At 38.6% G+C, this 15,386-nt stretch overlaps 1 protein-coding gene across 1 annotated transcript in view; it reads left to right on the forward strand.

Moving 5' to 3' along the window:
* Nucleotides 1–337: 337 nt before the first annotated feature.
* The window catches only part of EHBP1 (EH domain binding protein 1), a 402,091-nt gene continuing 387,042 nt past the window's right edge, over nucleotides 338–15,386 (forward strand). The window contains exon 1 of the mRNA XM_009184288.4: nucleotides 338–467. The gene's annotated coding sequence lies outside the window, so the exon portion shown is untranslated. The remainder of the gene's footprint in view (nucleotides 468–15,386) is intronic.

Consider the following 15,386-nt stretch of genomic DNA (forward strand, 5'->3'; position numbering starts at 1 on the left):
CACTGCCCCGGCTAATTTTTTTTTGTATTTTTAGTAGAGACGGGGTTTCACCATGGTCTCGATCTCCTGACCTTGTGATCCACCCGCCTCGGCCTCCCAAAGTGCTGGGATTATAGGCGTGAGCCACTGCGCCCGGCTTATACTGGTTTCTTAAGCAAAGTTTATGCTCTCTTCAAGAGTTTCATGCTTAAGTAAGAGAACTCTACCATGGACCCATACATGAAGTCAGGTGAAGAGAATCATGTGCTTTTCTGTCATTAGGTCACAGAGAGAGATGAGGTAGCTGAGGGCAGGTCTAGCTGGCTGGGATGTAGTGAGGAACACATGTAAGGCTGGAGGGAAAAAAAGTACCAGAAGTGTTATCCTGGAAGAGGTCACAGGAAAGAAAATGTGAATACTAATTCAGAAGAAGAGATGAATGATTAGGAACCAAGACAGGGTGAAATCGAGGATGGCTGAGGAAACAGGTAAGCTGAGAATGAGAAGTAACTTTCTTGGAGTGAAAAGGTAGATGAACTCCAGGAAAGGCACCGATGTCTGTGGTGTTGTCCATTTGTGTGGGTGGGCCCAGATCCAAAACAGAATGTGCGTCATATCTGAAGGCTCCACTGTTGTTTTGTTCTGAAAGACATACAGCTTTTGGCTCTGGTACCAATTAAATCCCTAAATTTTGTAATTGTTTTTGCAGTTCACACAAATCCATAAACAAAGTTAGGGTTCAAAATTCCTTGTTTAGGATTTGGGGGAGTCACAGTTTATTTCAGTTCTGCTCAACTTTTAATGGCAAATTCCCATAAAATATATTTTGTACAATTGACCTTGTCTGTTATATCCCTTTGTATATGTTCGTTTTATTTTTATTGCAAACTAACTCTGTGAATATGGAATTATTTATGGAATATGTACATAAATAATTTGTAAGGTAGAAAGTGAAAATCTCCAACTACTCACATACACTCCACACCCCACTACCAATTTACATACCCATTCTCAAAAGGTAGGCACCGTCAAAGTTTTGACATCTTTCTAGACTTTTTTCAAAGAACATTCAGGCACATACGTTGTTTGTTTTCACAAAAATAAAATCATACTTTACATATTCATCCATAACTTTATACTTAATAATTCATCAGACTTACCTCTAATCTTTAAACCTCTATAGAAGTTTTCATTTTATGACTATTTCAGCATCTGTTAAATCATTGCCCTATTGTTGGACATTTAGATTGTTTTACATTTTTAGTGATTACAAATAAAATTCCTTACACATATATCCTTACACATTTGTGCAAATATTTCTATAGGATGTAAATCTAAAACTACGAGTTTAAAATAATTTTGATAGTTATTGTCACATTGTAATAATAATTATTTGCCAGTTATTTGTCACTCCAAATTGCTTGTCCCAATTCATTCTGTACCAGAAGTCTATGAGTTCTGTTCCTGCATATTCTAGGCAAACCTGGACTTTTTTGATGTTTAGTATTTGGTAATTTGACAGAGAAAGATGGAATCTCATTTTTAATTCGCATTTTCCTAATCGCCAGTGAAGCTGAACATCTTTTCGTATGCTTATTAGGTATTAGTATTTTATTCTTTTGTGAACTACTTCTTCATATTCTTTGCCTTTGTTCCTACTGGGTGTTTGTCATTTATTTATTTGTTTGTTTTTTTGTTTATATTCATTGGAGTTGTTTTATACCAGGTGTAGTAATACTTCTGTTATAAACATCTTTTACAGAAGTTTTATATCTTTATATAGTCATCTGGACGTTTTTTCCTTTGTGGCTTCTGAATTTTGTCTTATTTAGGAAGACCTTTCCACCCCAAGATTGTAAAAAATATTTCCTGTATTTTATTCTAGAGTTTTTACAGTTTTGCCTTTTTACATTTAGCTATTTAATCCCTTGAATTTAGTTTTTAAAATGTGTTTTATGAAAAGAACTCAAATTTTTTTCTTCTAAATAAAAATCCATTCATCCCCAAACTATTAATTAGTCTATTCTTTCCACAATGCTTGAAGTGACATATTTTTCATATACTAAATACTGAATTTATTTGGCTCTGTTTCTGAACACTATTATATTTAATTGCTCTATTTCTGTACCAATACCACTATTTTGACTACAGCCTTATAGTAAGTTTTGATACCTGAGGAATTCAGTTTCTTTATTTTTATTCTTGTAACTTGCTTCTAACTGTTGCTAATTTACTCATCCAAATGAACTTGAGAATTAGTTTGCCAAGTTTCATTTAAAAAATTCAAGACCAGCCTGGCCAACATGGAGAAACTCCATCACTACTAAAAATACAAAAATTAGTCGGGCGTGGTGGCAGGTGCCTGTAATCCCAGCTGCTCTGGAGGCTGAAGCAGGAGAATCACTTAAACTGAGGAGGTGGAGGTTGCAGTGAGCCAAGATTGCGCCACTGCAATCCAACCTGGGCTACAAGAGTGAAACTCCCTCAAATAAATAAATAAATAGGAGCTTTTGAATTTGAGGTGAGCTTTACAAATTGAACCCTGCCATTTATAATCATGACATGTTTTCCTCTTTATCTGGGTCTCTTTTTTTTTGGAAACAGAGTCTCGCTCTGTTTGCAGTGGTCTGATCACAGCTCATTGCAATTTCCACTTCCTGGGTTCAGGAGTTCCTCCCATCTCAGCCTCCCTAGTAGCTGGGACTACAGGTGTGCACCACCACATATCTGGGTCTTTTAAAATAATTTCTAGAAAGTTTTATAGTTTCTTTTATCTCTTGCATATTTTTGGGTAAGATTGTTCCATTGATAGTTTCATTGGTAATATAAATGCGATCTCTTTTCATTATTTCTTATTGGTTACCATTATTGTCTATTAGTAATTTGTACATTAATATTACATGTCTCCTTACTGAAATCTCTTATTGGTTCTAATACTTTGTTGATCAATTCTTTTGTATCTTTTTTATTATACTTTAAGTTCTAGGGTACATGTGCAGAACATGCAGGTTTGTTACATAGGTATACACATGCCATGGTGGTTAGCTGCACCCATCAACCCATCATCTACATTAGGTATTTCTCCTAATACTATCCTTCCACTAGCCCCCAACCCCCTGACAGGCCCCAGTGTGTGATGTTCCCCTTCCTGTGTCCACATATTCTCATTGTTCAACTCCCACTTATGAGTGAGAACATGCGCTGTTTGGTTTTCTGTTCCTGTGTTAGTTTGCTCAGAATAATGGTTTCCAGCTTCATCCATGTCCCTGAAAAGGACATGAACTCATCCTTTTTTATGGCTGCATAGTATTCCATTGTGTATATGTGCCACATTTTCTTTATCCATTCTATCATTGATGGGCATTTGGATTGGTTCCAAGGCTTTGCTATTGTGAACAGTGCCATGGTAAACATACATGTCCATGTGTTTTTATAGTAGAATGATTTATAATCATTTGGGTATATACCCAGTAATGGGATTGCTGGGTCAAATGGTATTTCTAGTTCTACATCCTTGAGGAATCATCACACTGTCTTCCACAAGGTTGAACTAATTTACACTACCACCAACAGTGTAAAAGCATTCTTTCTCCACATCCTCTCCAGCATCTGTTGTTTCCTGACTTTTAATGATCACCACTTGAACTGGCATGAGATGGTAACTCATTGTGGTTTTGATTTGCATTTCTCTAATGACCAGTGATGATGAGCTTTTTTTCTTTTTTTTTTTTTTTTTGAGACGGAGTCTCACTCTGTCGCCCAGGCTGGAGTGCAATGGCCGGATCTCAGCTCACTGCAAGCTCCGCCTCCTGGGTTTATGCCATTCTCCTGCCTCAGCCTCCCGAGTAGCTGGGAGTACAGGCGCCCGCCACCTCACCCGGCTAGTTTTTTGTATTTTTTAGTAGAGACGGGGTTTCACCGTGTTAGCCAGGATGGTCTTGATCTCCTAACCTCGTGATCTGCCCATCTTGGCCTCCCAAAGTGCTGGGATTACAGGCTTGAGCCACCGCGCCCGGCCATAAGCTTTTTTTCATATGTTTGTTGGCTGCATAAATGTCTTTTGAGAAGTGTCTGTTCATATTCTTTGCCCACCTTTTGGTGGGGTTGTTTGTTTTTTTCTTGTAAATTTGTTTAAGTTCTTTGTAGATTCTGGATATTATTTGTTTAAGTTCTTTGTAGATTCTGCTGAAGCTGCGCCCACAGCTGCCCCTTTCCTCAGGTGCTCTGTCCCAGGGAGATGGAGGTTTTATCTGCAAGCCCCTGACTGGGGCTGCTGTCTTTTTTTCAGTGTTACCCTGCCCAGTGAATAGGAATCTAGAGAGGTAGTCTGGCTACAGTGGCTTTGCTGAGCTGCGGAGGGCTCTACCAAGTTGGAACTTCCCAGGGGCTTTGTTTACACTGTAAGAAGAAAACTGCCTACGCAAGCCTCAGTAATGGTGGACGCCCCTCCCACCACCAAGCTTGAGCATGCCAGGTTGACTTCAGACTGCTGTGCTGACAGTGAGAATTTCAAGCCAGTGGATCTTAGCTTGCTGGGCCTGTGGGGGTAGGATCCACTGAGCTAGACCACTTGGCTCCCTGGCTTCATCCTCCTTCCAGGGTAGTGAAGAGTTCTTTATTGCTGGCATTCCAGGTGCCACTGAGGTATGAAAAAAAAAAAAAAAACAACTCCTGCAGCTAGCTCAGCATCTGCCATATGGCCTCCCAGTTTTGTGCTTGAAACCCAGGGCCCTGGTGGCATAGGCACCCAAGGGAATCTCCTGGTCTGTGGGTGGTGAAGACTGTGGGAAAAGCATAGTATCTGGGCCAGAGTGTACCATTCCACACGGCACAGTCCCTTACGGTTTCCCTTGGCTAGTGGAGGGAGTTCCCTGACCCCTTGCGCTTTCCAGGTGAGGCGACGCCCACCCTGCTTTGGCTTGCCCTCCATGGGCTGCACGCACTGTCTAACCAGTCCCAGTGACACGAGCCGGGTACTTCAGTTGGAAATGCAGAAATCATCTGCCTTCTGTGTTGATCTCTCTAGGAGCTACAGACTGGAGCTGTTCCTATTCAGCCATCTTGCCAGTCTCTAAACATAACATCTGTATCTTTTTTTAGATATATAATCATAGCAGTTTGTTTCCTCTATTCTAATATTCCCTCTCTTTTTATGTATTAACTGTCTGCAGAGAGAGAGAGAATTATTTTTCTTTGCTTCATTAGTTAGGGTTTCTAGGACATTGTTGAAAAATATTAAGATGATGCATTTTTGTCCTATACCTGACTCAAACAGGAATATCTGTCTAGTGCTTTAAGATTTAATATAAAGTTTGCTATAGACATCAGATACATACTCTTTATCAAATTAAGCAAGTTTTATTCTCTTCATAGCTTATGGAAATTTTTTCAAGAATTGGTGTTCCCTTTTCTGAATCTATCAAAAGGAGTAAATGACCTGTTATTTATTTATTTATTTATTTATTTTAGACAGAGTTTTGCTCCTGTTGCCCAGGCGGGAGTGCAATGGCTGGATCTCAGTTCACTGCAACCTCCGCCTCCCAGGTTCAAGTGATTCTCCTGCCTAAGCACCGCCCTGCCTCACCCCACCCCACCCTACCCCACCTCGAATAGCTGGGATTACAGGTGCACACCACCATGCCTGGCTAATTTAATTGTATTTTTAGTAGAGATGGGATTTCACTATGTTAGCCTGGTCTTGAACTCCTGACCTCAGGTGATTCACCGGCCTTGGCCTCCCAAAGTGCTGGGATTACAGGCATGAGCCACCACACCTGGCCTATATTAAGATATTGAATTAAAGTATTAAATGTTCTGATGTTGAACCATTCTTCCATTTCTAAATTCTATTTGATGATGATGTATTGTTTTTTCATATACTGCTATATTTAGATTTACTAATATTCAATTTAGATTCTTTGTATCTATATTCATGAATGAGACAGGGCTACAGTTTCTTCTTTGTTTTCTTTTCTTTTCTTTTTGTTTGTTTTTAGTCTAAATATTATGTTAACCTCATAGAAGGGATTTGACAGATTTCTATCTCTTTCTAGTCTCCAAACCAGTTTAAATAACATAAGAAGTTTCTCAAATCTTCAAGGTTTGAGAAAATTTTCCCACAAAATCACCTAGACCTGGAACTTTGCAGGGAAGAATATGTTTGACTAACTTAAAAAGAAAAAACCTAAGAATATTGATCTATTTTTTTTTTTTTTACCTTTTCTTGTGTATAATTTGACAGTTTTATATTTTATTAAAAATTCTTCAAGCTGAGCATGGTGACTCATGCCTGTAATCCCAGCACTTTGGGAGGCCAAGGCGGGTGGATCACCTGAGGTCAGGAGTTCAAGACCACTCTAGGCAACAAAGTGAGACCTCATCTCTACGAAACTAACACAAGTTAGCAAGCTGTGGTAGCATGCACTTATGGTCCCAACTACATGGAAGGCTGAGGCAGGACGATCCCTAGGAGGTTGAGGCTGTGGTGAGCTGTGATTGTACTTACCACTGCACATGGGCTTGGATGACAGAGTCAGACCCTGTCTCAGAAAAAAAACAAACAAACAAGAAAACCTTCTATTTCATCTAGTTTCTCAATATATTGTTATAAAGTTGTATATACTATTCTAATATTTTTCACATCTCCTGACTATAGTTATGCCACTATTCTATTATCAGTGCTGATATTGTGCTTTCTTTTTTATTAGAATTAGTAGAGGTTTGTTTATTAAATTGCTCTTTTTAAAGAACCAGTTATTTGGTCCCTAATTTTATTTATATCAAATTTCTGTTTCTATCTTTATTTTCTTCTTTCTAATTTTGTTTTTTTTTCCCCCGTTTTCTCATATTGAATGTTCTGTTCATCTATGTTCAGACTTTTTTTTTCCAATAAATGCATTTTAAAGACTATATATACTACTGAGTAACATTTTGGCCATATCCTATAGCTTTTTTCTTCTTATCTACCTTATGGAAGTATAATTTACATGGCATAAAACTCATTCTAAGTGGAAAATTCAGTTATTTACAGTAATTATTCTAATAAATTTATAGAGTTGTACAACCATCATCATAATCTAATTTTAGACCGTTCCCATCAAACTAAAAGGAAAACTCCTACCCTTTTGCAATCACTAGTCATTCCCAAGTACTTGGTCATTTTTTAAAACACAGGTGTTCAAATTCCACTGCAATGTAAATCAAGATGTGTAAGGCTATAGTTTTCACCTGTGTATGTTCTAAAAGATCCTCAGGTGATTAAACTTTGACCCAGGTTTGAGAACCACCTTGATCAGGCAGAAACAATTTAAACTGCTTGGCGAGAGAGGAATTAAGGAGAGCTACAAAGTTAAATAATTCATTGCAACACAGTTTAAGGAATCAGAAATTCTTGAAATTACCTTGGTAACACAGGATCCTTGAGTCCAGGGATTGAAGCATTTCATTTGTATATTTCTCACAAAGCCAAGTACAGTGATTTACATAAAGATGATGCTTCAAATATGTTTTAAATATAGAGTAGACTTTATTATATATAGATGTCAAAACTACACAGATTATTCCCTAAAAGTTATTTTTTTGACTTAACATTAAAACTTATTTAGAAAACTGTTTTTTTCTATAGTCTTAAAGTTTATTAAGTCTAACATAACAAAATATCATAAGTACTGTACTTCCTAAACCAACACATTTCCTATTAGAAAAAGCCAAATAAGTTCATTACAATTAATACTATATTGCAAACCCTGAACAATAATTAACCACAGATTGTTAATTGCTATTAATATAAAATGCATTGGATTTAATTCACTAGCAAAAGTATTATCTGTATATTATAAAGTGAGCAACTGTTATTCTTTGGATGATTATTCTTCAGCAGGAAGTCTTTTTTAAAAAGTATTTTAATATATTAGTACCTCAATAATATTAAAGCAGCACACTGACAGTTTAGTTTCAATATTCCATTTGAATTAAACATTTGACCTCTTTGAATTATCTGAAATTTTCAAATTAGAAATTGATTTGCAATTTTGCCATTTATAGATTTAGTATAACAACTCTAAAGTTTTTTCATTGTGGTCAAAACCACAAAATTTACCATCTTAACCATTTTGAGTGTACAGTTCATTAGTGTTAACTATATGTATGTTGTTATATAACAGATCTCCGGAACTTTTTTGTCTTGTAAAACTGAAAATCTACATCCTTTGAACAATAACTCCCCTTTTCTCCCTCCGCTAGCCCCTAGTAATCACCATTCTACTTTCTGTTTTCTTTTTTTTTTTTTTTTTTTTGAGACAAAGTCTCACTCTCTCATCCAGGCTGGAGTCCAGTGGCACAAACACGACTCACTGCAACCTCAACCTCCCAGCCTCAAGCAATCCTTATGCCTCAGTTTCCAGAGTAGCTGGGACTACAGGCACATGCCACCATGCCCAGCTGATTTTTAAATTTTTGGTAGAGTCAAGTCTGGCTGGGTTGTCCAGGTTAGTCTTGAACTCCTTAGGCTCAAGTAGTCCTTCCACCTCAGCCTCCCAAAATGCTGGGATTAAAAGTATAAGCCACCCTGCCTGACCTACTTTGTGTTTTTGAGAACTTGACTATTTCAGATATCTCATATAAGCAGAATCACTCAGTATTTGTCTTTTTGTGATTGATGTATTTCAGTTAGCATGATGTCCTCAAGGTTCTTCCATGTTATTACATTTGGCAGGATTTCCTTCTTTTTATAGCTGAATAATATTCCATTGTATATATGTACCACATTTCCTTTATCCATTCATCTATTGATGGACATTTAGGTTGCTTCCACCTTTTAGCTACCGTGAATAATGCTGCAATGAACATTGGTGATTGTTTCCTATGCTGTGTAGAATTTTTGAGTTTGATGTCGTTTCTTTTGTAGATTTTTGCTTTTGTTGTCCGTGCTTTCAGTATCATATTCAAGAAATCACTGCCAAATCCAATGCCATGAAGATTTGTCTATGTATTTTCTTCTAGGAGTTTTATAGTTTTGGGCCTTACATTTAACATTTTAATGCATTTTGAGTTAATGTTTTTATATGATGTAAGACAAAGGTCTAGCTTCCTTCTTTTGCATGTAGATATAGTTTTTTCCAGCACCATTTGCTGAAGGAACTATCTTTTCCCACCTTGGCACCTTTGTCAAAGATTATCTGACCATATATGTGAATGTTATTTTTAGGTTTTCTATTCTGTTCCATTGGTCTGTATGTCTATCCTTATGCATGTACCAGACTGTTATGATTACTGTATGTAGGAGATGGGTGGGAGTGGTGGGAGAAGCTATAGGGAAAGGAGCAGGCCTTCTGAAAGGTCTAGAAGGCTCTGCATAGCTCCAGGGGAAAATAAGCTGAAGGTAGCTGTTCTCTTACCCTGAGGTAGAGGGCAAGGAGTAGGTACAAGAAAGTGTAGGGGAATGTATCATAAACAGGCTTGTTTACCTATGTTGTCCAGAAACCAAGCTGTGATAATCAGCCATGACCTGTTCCCCAAAAGGGGAGCAATAATGTTAATTACCTGCAGATTGTGTTTGCTCCAGGCTTTCAGCATTGTGTCTGTACCGAATAAAAGCAAGAAGCTCCAGCTGTTCGAGGCTGCTCTCCTCTGCAGCCACTAGAGCTGGCAGCCCCCTAGCTGTTCTTTCACTGCATACCTGTGTCTGAGTACTCCTTTCATCCATTGCTCAACCAGGGTCTATGGGACAGACCTGGCAACTGTAGCTTTGTAATATGGTTTGAAATCATGAAGTCTGAGACACTCAACTTTGTTTTTCTTATTCAAGATTATTTTGGCTTTTCAAGGTCCTTTGAGGTTCCATATGAATTGTAGGATTTTTCTATTTCTGCCAAAAAAAAAAAAAAATGTCATTGGGATTTTAAAAGGGATTGCATTTAATCTTGTGAATCTTGTGCATTGTAGATCTCCCATGTTTGTGTAGTACAAATATTTTAACAATATTGTCTTCCACTCCATGAACCAAATGTCTCTGTTTATTTGTGTTTTCTTTAATTACTTTCAGCAATGTTTTGCAGCTTTTAGTGTATAAGTCTTTTGCCTACTTTGTTAAGTTTATTCCTATTTTATTCTTTTTGATGCTATTATAAATGGGATTGTTTTCTTAATCTCCTTTAAAATTAGTCATTGTTAGTGTATAGAAATACAACTGGTTTTTGTGTGTTTATTTTGTTTCCTATAACTTTGCTGAATTCAATTATTTTTGTTCTAACAGTTTTTTTTTTTTTTTTTTTTTTTTGGTAAAATCTTCAGGGTTTTTACATACAAGATCATGTTATATGTAACAGATAATTTTACTTCTTCCTTTCCTGTTTGAATGCCTTTTATTTCTTTTTCTTGCTTGATTGCTTCAGCAAGGATTTCAGTACTATGTTGAATGTAAGTGGTAAGAGTGAACATCCTTGTCTTATTCCTTAGAGGAAAAACTTTCAGTTTTTCACCATTTAGCTCTAAAGTTTTATTGTTTTGATATCTATGGACATGTATAATAAAAGATTCCCAGTTTATTAGCACCAGTTCCATGAGAGTGAGGACTAGCCACGATCTTAATCAAGGTCATGAGAAAAAATACAAGAGCTGATACACTAGGCAACAGCTCAAATTCAACAAGCTTGTGTTTTACTCCAAGTCAGTCACTAATTTGCAATGTTCCTGTAGGCAAGCTTTTATTCTCCTCCAAGAATCTGTTTTATCTTCTATGAAAAGAAATAATATTGGTAGATAAATTTTACTTCCTAAAGGTCCTATGAGACTATACTAGGCTAAAATTTGTATGTAAATTACGTTATGCTAATTGGTGATAAAAATAACTTTAGCAAAATGTGGGATTACAGTATAATCTTTTTATGGGAAAAGATTATTGAGATCCTCATTTTTATTCTGAAAGAAAATTAAACTTCACAAAGATGATAATTTTGAGATTTGCATTTATACTGATCTTTAAAAATCATAATGGCAACTACTAGCTATATATAAATAATGTAACTGTATATTTAAGCACAGTGCTTTGAACAAGTAAGCATGCAAGAAAGTCTGTTGAATACCTGTTAAATAAAAAGATAATTTTTAAATTGTAGGCTTTATTGTATTTTCCTTATATATTATATTACTTTTTCTGTTACTTGTCATCTAAGTATCTAAATCGGGTAAGAATGGATGAGGCTCTGGGTATAATCCTCACTGGGGCACAATTTTTCTTCATCTGTGGACATGTGAAACTAGAAAACAAGTTATCTGCTTCCAATACAATGATGGGCACAGAATGACAATGAAAGATATTCCAGTTCAAAAAGTAAGAAAATGAAAGGAAGAAAAAAAAGGGGTTACTGGTCCCAAGCAATTTTGAAATCCAGCTGGAGAAATTCCACTAAATTTCAAGGTCTGGGAATTATTCTCAATGGTACAGAACATTTTTTTTTAAACTTTAAAAAATCTTTTTTAATGAAAGGCAGCGCATGTTTGCAGCTGTATAATCTTATCAGCCTGTTTCCTGCTTGTATAATTTTTGAAATCTGACCACTTTCTTTCTTTCATACTCTGTTTCTTTTGGTTCAGGTTGACAGTGTTTCTGCCGATATAAAATTCTCAAGAACCTTGTGGATCTCCCATGTATGTCACAGGAAAGAGCCTCATCCACAGATTTTCCTAGATAATCTCATTAGTTTTAGCTTTTGCTAAGCTGTCTGAAAGACAAAGTCTTTAAGCTTCCTGGAAGCTCTCTGGTTTGAGATCTATGATTAATACCCTTAATCTTTTTTTTTTTTTTTTTTTGAGATGGAATCTTGCTGTGTTGCCAGGCTGTAGTACAGTGGCATGATCTAGGCTCACTGCAACCTCCGCTTCCTGGGTTCAAGCAATTCTCTTGCCTCAGCCTCTTGAGTAGCTGGGACTGCAGATGTGTGCCACTATGCCTGGCTAATTTTTGTATTTTTAGTAGAGACAGGGTTTTACCATGTTGGCCAGGATGGTCTTGATCTCATGATCTGTCTGCCTCAGTCTCCCAAAGTGCTGGGATTACAGGCATGAGCCACCACACCTGGCCCTTAATCTTTTAAAATAACATTTTGTGTGAATGAGTACTCTGACCTTTTGATCTTTCTGAGATATTAATACAAGATACTCCAGCCACACCCTTAACTTTTTCTCTAGCGTACTCCTCCCTGACAGTGAATCTCTTAATTTTCATTTTGTTTGTAATCTGGATGGTCTGAGAATTTCCCAAACCATCAAATCCTGGATTCTATTTGTTTAATTATTCTTTCCTCAATTTATTTATTTCCTCTTCATTTCACTATAAGCACAGTAAGAAGAAACCAAGTTGTGCTTCAAAATACTTTACTTGGAAATCACCTCAGCTAAATGTCCAATTTCATTGTTTCTAAGTTCTGATTTCCACATAACTGCAGGACACAATTTCTTAAAGTCCATATTTCTACTAACAGTCTACTACTAAAAGGCAATATAGACCTTTTAAAAATCATGCTCTTCAGTACTCTTCCAGCTTCCACCAACTGCCTAATTCCAAAGTCACTTCCACATATTTAGTTATTTGTTATAGCAGCACCCAGTTTCAGCTCCCCCAATCTATACTAGTTTTCTATTTTTGCCTTAATAAAGCACCACAAATTCACTGGCTTAGACAACAAGCGTTTGTACTTTTATAGTTCTCTGGGTTAGAAGTTCAACATGGGGTGGCTGGCAGGATGGCCGAATAGGAACAGCTCCAGTCTGCAGCTCCAAGTGAGATCAACGCAGAAGGCAGGTGATATCTGCATTTCCAACTGAGGTACCCAGTTCATCTCACTGGGACTGCTTAGACAGTGGGTGCAGCCCACAGAGGGTGAGCCAAAGCAGGGTGGGGCATTGACTCACCCAGGAAGCACAAGGGGTCAGGGAACTCCCTCCCTTAGGCAAGGGAAGCCGTGAGGGACTGTGCCATGAGGAATGGTGCACTCTGGTCCAGATTGTATGCTTTTCCCATGGTCTTTGCCACCCACAGACCAGGAGATTCCCTTGGGTGCCTATGCCACCAGGGCCCTGGGTTTCAAGGACAAAACTGGGTGACCATTTGGGCAGACACTGAGCTAGCTGAGTGTCTGAGGAGAGCAGACACTGAGCTAGCTAAGTGTCTGAGGAGAGCAACCCTGAGACATATAACTGCAGGAGTTTTCTTCATACCCCAGTGGCACCTGGAATGCCAGTGAGAGAGAACCGTTCACTCCCCTAGAAGGGGGCTGAAGCCAGGGGGCCAAGTGGTCTAGCTTAGTGGATCCCAACCCCATGGAGCCCAGCAAGCTAAGATCCACTGGCTTGAAATTCTCGCTGTCAACACAGCAGTTTGAAGTTGACCAGGGATGCTTGCGCTTGGTGTGGGGAGGGGTGTCCGCCATTACTGAGGCTTGAATAGGCAGTTTTCTTCTCACAGTGGAACAAAGCTGCAGGGAAATTCCAACTGGGCAGAGCCCACCACCTCTTAGCAAAGCCACTGTAGCCAGAATGCCTCTCTAGATTCCTCCTTGCTGGGCAGGGCATCTCTGAAAGAAAGGCAGGGGCTTATAGATAAAACTCCCTGGGACAGAGCACATTGGGGAAGGGGTGGCTGTGGGTGCAGCTTCTGCAGAATTAAACATTCCTGCCTGCCTGCCTGCTGTGAAGAGAGCTGCAGATCTCCCAGCACAGCACTCAAGGTCTGCTAAGGGACAGACTGCCACCTCAAGTGGGTCCCTGAACCCTGTGCCTCCTGACTGGGAGGCACCTCCCAGAGGGATTGACAGACACCTCATACAGGAGAGCTCTGGCTAGCATCTGGTGGGTGTCCCTCTGGGACTAAGCTTCCAGAGGAAGGAACAGGCAGCAAAGTTTGCTGTCCTGCAGCCTCCGCTGGTGATACCCAGGCAAACAGGGTCTGGAGTAGCCCTCCAGCAAGCTCCAGCAGACCTGCAGAAGAGGGGCCTGTTAGAAGGAAAACTAACAAACAGAAAGGAATATCATCAACATCAACAAAAAGGACATCCACTCAGAAACCCCATCCGAAGGTCACCAACATCGAAGACCAAAGGTAGATAAATCCATGAAGATGGGGAGAAACCAGCACAAAAAGGCTGAAAATTCCAAAAACCAGAATGTCTGTTCTCCTCCAAAGGATCACAACTCCTCACCAGCAAGGGGACAAAACTGAACGGATAATGAGTTTGAGGAATTGACAGAAGTAGGCTTCAGAAGGTGGGTAATAAACTCCTCCAAGCTAAAGAAGCATGTTCTAAACCAATGCAAGGAAGCTATGAACCTTGAAAAAAGGTTAGAGGAATTGCTAACTAGAATAACCAGTTTAGAGAAGAACATAAATGACCTGATGGAGCTGAAAAACACAGCATGAGAACTTCGTGAAGCATATACAAGTATCAGTAGCCAAATTGATCAAGTGGAAGAAAGGATATCAGAGATTACAGATCAACTTAATGAAATAAAGTGTGAAACCAAGAGTAGAGAAAAAAGAATGAAAAGAAATGAACAAAGCCTCCAAGAAATATGGGACTATGTGAAAAGACCAAACCTACGTCTGACTGGTGTACCTGAAAGTGACAAGGAGAATGGAGTCAAGTTGGAAAATGCTATTCAGGATATTATCGAGGAGAACTTTCCCAACCTAGCAAGGCAGACCAACATTCAAATTCAGGAAATACAGAGAACACCACAAAGATACTCCTCGAGGAGAGCAACCCTGAGACATATAATTGTCAGATTCATGAAGGTTGAAATAAAGGAAAAAAATGTTTAGGGCAGCCAGAGAGAAAGGTCAGGTTACCCACAAAGGGAAGCCCATCAGACTAACAGTGGCTCTCTCAGCAGAAACCCTACAAGCCAGAAGAGAGTGGGGGCCAATATTCAACATTCTTAAAAATTTTCAACCCAGAATTTCATATCCAGCCAAAATAAGCTTCATAAGCGAAGGAGAAATGAAATCCTTTACAGACAAGCAAATGCTGAGAGATTTTGTCACCACCAGGTCTGCCTTACAAGAGCTTCTGAAGGAAGCACTAAATATTGAAAGGAACAACCAGTCCCAGCCACTCCAAAAACATACCGAATTGTAAAGATCATCAACACTATGAAGTAACTGCATCAACTAATGGGCAAAATAACCAGCTAGCATCATAATGACAGGGTCAAATTCACACATAACAATATTAACCTTAAATGTAAACAGGTTAAATGCCCCAATTAAAAGACACAGACTGGCAAATTGGATGAAGAGTCAAGACCCATCACCATGCTGTATTCAGTAGACCCATCTCACCTGCAAAGATAGGCTCAAAATAAAGGGACAGAAGAATATTTACCAAGCAAATGGAAAGAAAAAAAAAAGCAGG

Source organism: Papio anubis, chromosome 14 (assembly GCF_008728515.1).
Source record: "Papio anubis isolate 15944 chromosome 14, Panubis1.0, whole genome shotgun sequence".
Lineage (NCBI taxonomy): Eukaryota > Metazoa > Chordata > Mammalia > Primates > Cercopithecidae > Papio > Papio anubis.